The sequence below is a fragment of the Mus caroli genome, chromosome 7 (assembly GCF_900094665.2).
Source record: "Mus caroli chromosome 7, CAROLI_EIJ_v1.1, whole genome shotgun sequence".
Classification (NCBI taxonomy): Eukaryota; Metazoa; Chordata; class Mammalia; order Rodentia; family Muridae; genus Mus; species Mus caroli.
In genome coordinates, this window is record NC_034576.1 from 58,642,776 (window position 1) to 58,649,640 (window position 6,865).

The window sequence follows — 6,865 nt, forward strand, 5'->3', positions numbered from 1 at the left end:
TGTGGATCAAGATGTACTATCTCAGCTGTTCCTGCCACCCTGCGTTTGTGTGGAAATCATGGACTCTAACCCTTGGAAGCTGTAAGCCCAACTAAACACTTAAGTGGTCTCGATCACCATGGCTTTTGTCACAGCAATAGAAAAATAACTAACACATATTTGTAAAAAAAAAAAAATCTTGAACCTTTGAGGTTACTTATTGCTCTAGCACCTTGCCCTACTTATTATTAAAATGTGTACCTGACAACCAATCAACATCTGTGCAATTCCTGTTAATCGATGTAATTGCAATAACCCATTTCCTATAATCTCCTTGGTGTCTTCTTATTGCACAGTGTTTGTTTTTCATCTATAAACTAGACCCTTGAGGCCATTTGGAAACTTTTTCTGTATAATGCCTGAAAGGTAGATACTTTTCCCCTATCAATGGTGGTTAGTGATACTGTGCCTTGGTTGTGAAAACAGGAATCCAAGAGATTGCAGATGACCTTGATCAGCTGTTATCCATCAGCACAGGAAGAAATATCTATAGGAACAGCCATCTCCCAAGGAAGTATGTCTCACCTTGGGCAAACAGTTTCAGGAAGGAGACATTACAGGAGAGAAATGTGGGCTATGGCTACAACAATTTGCTCATTCACAAAGCCTGTCAGCCTGCCCCTAAAAAGGGTTGTAATTATCTTTTTCCCTTGGCAGACCCTTCCATTGCTCACAGGAAAGAGGCTGTCCCTTGCTATATGCACTAATGAATACAATTCTGTCTGATAAAGTCGGATTCTGGTCTCGTTCTGCCATTTCTTTATGTTGCCTCAGAAACCTAACAGGTTTTATTGCTGTTTCTTTTCTTTTTTCTTTTTTCTTTTTTTTTTTTTTTACTTTTTTTTTTTTAAATCTTTTTTATCAAAGGTAGTTAGCCCCATAAGAATTCACATCTTCTTAATCATTCTCTAGCCTTTTTGCATAATTAGGCAATTGCATCAGTGTGGTGGTTTGAATGTGTTTGAATGCTTAACCTATCAGGAGAGACACTGTTAGGAGGTATGCCCTTGTTGGAATAGGTATGGCCTTGTTGGAGGAAGTGTATCACTGCTGGAGAGGGCTTTGAGGTTTCCTATGCTCAGCCTAAACCCAGTGTAGCTCACAGTCTCCTGCTGTTGCCTGTGGATCAAGATATAGAACTCAGCTCTTTCTGTAGCACCATGTCTGTCTGCAGGCTGCCATGTTTCCTGCCATGACAATAATGGTCTAAACCTCTAAAATCATAAGCCATCCTCAATTAAATGTTTTCTTCTGTAACAGTTGCCATGGTCACGGTGTCTCTTCACAGTAATAGAACCCTAACCAAGACTACCAGGTTGTGAAGTCTTACTCCAACAAGTAGAATGAGACAAAGTCACCATCTTCTTTTGTTTGTTTTTGTTTTTGTTTTTGTTTTTCGAGACAGGGTTTCTCTGTGTAGCCCTCGCTGTCCTGGAACTCATTCTGTAGACCAGGCTGGCCTTGAACTCAAAAATCCGCCTGTCCCTGCCTCCCAAGTGCTGGAATCGAAGGTGTGTGCCACCACTGCCTGGCCAAAGTCATCATCTTTACCAGGGATAAAGTGCAGAGACCTCTTGACCAAGAAGTTCAGACTCTGGTGCATGCTTTTTGCAAAAAGAATTTTCTTGTTAAGCTACTTGCATTTGGCTTGTGTGTTCCTTTAATGCAACATTGAAATTATTTGTTTTTACTGGGCATGTAGAATTATTTTCCCACTGGATGATCATCATCATTTTGGCTTAAACTGTTCTCACATTCAGTATGCTTCAATTTGCCTTGTAGGGTGACGTTTTTTACATCATATGTCTAAAGTAAAGTTAGTAAAATCAAACTGTTTGGAGTTATGTGTCTCTTAACTCTGTTTCAATGTTAGATGACATCATTTGACTCCTTGGGATGAGAAAAGAAGAAATAATGTCACTTTGTAGTTTAAAGAAGAAATAATGTCACTTTGAGGTCTCCTGTGCTTAAAGCTACACTCAGTGTGGTACGCAGTCTCCTTGTGCTACCTTCAGATCAAGATGTAAAACTCTCAGCTTCTCCAGCACCATGTCTGCCTGCACAGTGCCATGTTGACTATGATGATAATGAACTAAACCTCTGAAACTGTAAGCCAGTCCTAATGAAATGTTTTCTTTTATAAGAGTTGCCATGGTCCCACCGAGCGTGGTGGCGCACGCCTTTAATCCCAGCACTCAGGAGGCAGAGGCTGGCAGATTTCTGAGTTCGAGGCCAGCCTGGTCTACAAAGTGAGTTCCAGGACAGCCAGGGCTACACAGAGAAACCCTGTCTCAAAAAAAAACAAAAAACAAACAAACAAACAAAACAACAAAATAAGGGTTGCCATGGTCATGACCTTTCTTCATAGCAATGAAAACCATAACTAAGACACTGCCTGTCTTAGATTTCTATTGCTGTGATAAAATAACATGACCAAAAACAACTTGGGGAAGAAAGGGTTTATTTCAGCTTATAGTTTCTAGTTCATCATTGTGGTGGTTTGAATATGCTTGGCCCATGGGAAATGGCATTATGGAGGAGGTGTAGCCTTGTTAGAGGAGGTGTGTCAATGTGGAGATGGGACTTTGAGGTCTCATATGTGTACTCAAGCCTTCTCCTGGCTGCCTGTAGAAGAGTTTCCTCCTTGCTGCCTTCAGATCTCCTCCAGCACCACATCTGCCAACTTACTGCCATGCTTGCTACCATTATGATAATGGAGAGAACCTCTGAAACAGTAAGCCAGTCCCAATTGAATGTTTGCCTTTGTAAGAGTTGCCTTGGTCATGTTGTCTCTTCACAGATATGAAACCCTAGCTAAGACAACCATCCAGGGAATTCAGAGTAGGAACCTGGAGGCAGGGGCTATAGAAGAGTGCTGCATACTGACTTTCTATCTATGGCTTGCTTCACCTGCTTTCTTCTAGCTCCCCGGACCACAGTTTGTATCACTCAAAATGAACTGGGCCTTCCCACAGCAAGAAAATGCACCAAAATACTGCCCTTCGGACCCCAGGAGGCATTTTATCAATTGAGATTCTCTCTTCTAAAGTGGATTCCTTGTTAACTTGACATACAAATACATTACTATTCAACTGAAAACTTCCTTTCCTCATTTGTACCCAAGATGGCATGTTAATATTAATACCACAATATAATACATCCCAACACTTAAAAGTTTCAGATCTTTAAAAATCCAAACACTTCATAAGTTCTGCCACTTTAAAACATCCAAAGTATCAAAATTTAGATCTTTTAAAAATATTCTGAGTCTCTAAAATATCCATAGTCTCTTTGAAACTACAACATCTCCGTAAAACTACCAAGTCTCCTTAAACTTTCAAAATGTCTCAACTGTGGGCTCCTGTAGAATAAAATAAGCCTCATACTTTCTTATTCCAAGAGGGAAGAGCCAGGGCAGAGTCACACAGCCACAAAGTCAAGGCAAAACCCAAGTCCATAGTGTAAAGCTCAGTGGCAGCCTTTAGGGACTCACAGTTTTCTGACTCTCTCCAAAGGGCTTGCATAGCTATCCACAACACACATCTGCTCATCTCCTAAGCTCAGGCCAGCTCCAATCGCAGTGGCTGTTGTCCATGGCAGTCATTCAATGGTACTGTCACTTCTGAAATGCTGGGGTCTCCTGCAGCTTCTGGGCTGCACTTTCACCAATAGCTTCTCCTGGATTCTCTTCAATGGCTCTAATTGTGCCCCCATGGTGCCAAGCCTCATCTTCTTTCCATGATCACTTCAACCCTGGACTTTCTACTGCATCTGGGGCTTTACCTTCATCAATGTCCCCTTTTGGCTTCTTTCTCTTCAAGGACTTCAGGCCTGGCACAAAACACCAAGTCTCAGTTGTTCACTAGGACTCCATAATACCTTTAAGGTCAGTATCACCTGAGTGACTCCTATATGTTACCCAGTTTGGCTGTCAGTATGAGATGAAGCCTTGTCCCCTACCCCACTCTGGACCACAGTTTCTTGTGTTGACTCTGCAGAAACATTCCCAGAAGACTTCGCCTCAGTAATACTGGTTCCTTCTTAATCACTGCTAATTCCTCAGCTCTAGCTGTCTGGCACTGATGGTCTCAGAAAAGCAAGGATTTCACTTTAATTGCTTTTACTTCAAAATATCACCAAAGCCCACTGATAGACTTCTTGCTTTGCTCTCAAACTTCAGAGGTCAAGCCTTCATCATCTGCATTTTTCTTAATACTCTTATCTTCAAGTCTCCCACAGAATGGTACACTGAGCTCTGAGCACTCAATGACTTTCCCAGCTTCAAGTTTCAAATGCCCCCAAAATCCTCCCCAAAACAGAAGGTTCAGTCTGTCAGCAATGCCCCACTGCTAGTATCCATTTCTCTCTAAGGAGTTATTGCTGTGATAAAACACTACTACCTAAAGCAACTTGGGAAGGGAAGGGTTTTACTCAGCTTACAGTTCCATATCACAGTCCATCAATAAAGGAAGTTGGGGCAGGAACTCAAGCAGGGCAGGAATCTGGATGAAATAGAAGCCATGGAGGAGTGATGCTTTCTCTCCAAATTTTGCTCAGTCTGCTTTCGTATAGCACCTATGACCACCAACCAGCCCAAGGATAATGTGGAACCGAAATGGTCCAGGGTTATGGAGGAAGGGTCAAGGGAGCTTCCACCCTGATACCTCAAACATGAGGATGGCAGGAGCTGGCCACTTCCCCTGCTCCCAACCTGGCACCATAAAGCTGGCTCCCCCACCATCAACCCTAGCAGGGATTTATTACCCTGACAGTTATTAGGCTTCTTGTTTGACTTTATAAGCCCTCTGCCACCCCCCACTCTGCAACCTACAGCCCCTGAGTTTGTAGATGAAATATCATCCAACACCCCTGTTCTGGCCAATGGTTCACAGCCACACAAACCTTTCCCCAGAGACCCTGACCACCTCCCTGGGGACATCAATACATCTCCCCCCAATAAATGAACCAGTTCTCCAAAGCTGTTCCTGGGTGTGTCCTTTGCCTGCACACTCATCAACAACTGAGATCCCGTACTGTACCCAACCACTCCCTGTTGAGCTCTCCTCCCTACAACTCAGCTCCCTGTGCAATGATCCTGGCTACCCCAAGGGGGGAAGTGGACATGGGGCAGCAGGATAGTATTGACCATAGTAAGCTAGGCACCCCACATCAGTCATCAATCAAGGCTATAAGTGCCACAGGCCAGACTCCTGGGGGATTTTTTTTCTGTTGAGGTTCTCTCTTCTAAAATAACTCTATCTTGGGTATCAAACTAGCCAGCATCCTACCTTTTGGGGGTATTCATTTTCTCCCATTTGCTAAGGTATATAGCATTTAGAAAGACTACATATTAATAGTTCCATTTTTATTTGAGCTCTCAAATATATATTATATAGGAATATATTCATATATATTTGTTATATATATGAGTATATAATGTATTATATAATACAATGTTCATTATCTACACTGTTCTCTTACAGTTTTCCCATTTATCTTTCAATCTTTCATGTCATTCTACTTTTTTAAATGAATAATGGTATGGTAGCTTGAGTGAGAATGAGCCCCATAGGTTTCCACACAGTTGAATATTCAGTTCCCAGTTGGTGGGCTGTTTAGGAAGGACTGGGAACTATGCCCTTGTTGAAGGAGGTGTGTCACTGGGGATGGGATTTGAGGTTTCAGAAAGCTCATGCCAGGCCCGGTCTCAAGCTCTGCCTCTTGCCTGGAACAGGGATGTAAGTAAGCTCTCAGCTACTACTGAAGTGCCATGCATGCCTGTTTCCTGCCATGATGGTCATAGACTAACCCTCGGAAACTATACGCAAGCCCCCAATTAGATGCTGTCTTCTATAGCTGCTTAATTCATGGTGTCTCTGCAGCAAGAGAACAGTAACTAAGGCAGATGTTATATGTAAATACAAGTCTTTGAGTTCTTTTTGTCGTCCAGGCAATTTTGAACACTCAGTCTTAGCTTTAAAACAATGTTTTGTTTTTGTTAGTTGGCAGTGGTGCATACTTTTAATATTAGTGCTCAGGAGACAGAGGTATGTAGATCTCTGTAAGTTCAAGGCCAACCAGGTCTACAGAGCTAGTTCCAGGACAGCCAGTGCTACACAGAGAAACCTTGCCTGGTAAAAAACAAAAACAAAAAACAGTACAACAACAACAAAATCAAACAGGCAGACAAACAAACAAACAAAAAACCACCAACAAAAAATGCAATAACCCCTGAACCAAACTGGTTTACCTCCTTTTGGCTCTTCAGGATTTATTCGAATGATTGACTGTTACTTTGATAGCCTACCTTCGTTTGTTATCCCAAGCTTTTGTTCCCGCTGGCAAGAACACACTCGGGACAACCAGAATCTTCTGCAGTAAAAGCTTTATTGCTTCTTCAAGAGGGAAGACCCCGACCCCAGAAAATGGAGTCGCTTATATAGCCCTCAGCCATGGCGTTTCAGCACCTGATATGGCGTGTCAGCTCCTGGTTTGTTGCTCGCCCATCACCCCACTACTACGCCCCAAGATGAGCAGTGACTAGGAGTGGATTCACTCTCGCACCTGCGTAGAAGGCTTGTTTACTAGTTAGGCACAGTGGAGGCCAGCACCATCTTATAATGGTGATTGCTCACGGCACAACTCTCCACATCTCCCCCTTTTTATTTTATTAAATTGAGGCTGGACTAGGTCTGTGTAATTATGCCCATCCACTGTGGCTCCTGTCTTAGGTCGTTCCTCCAATGTCACAGCCTTTCCTGTCATAGGGTAACCCTATCGCCACCGGGCCCCGTGTCTTAGGTTGATCTGTGCATGAGGAAAGTTG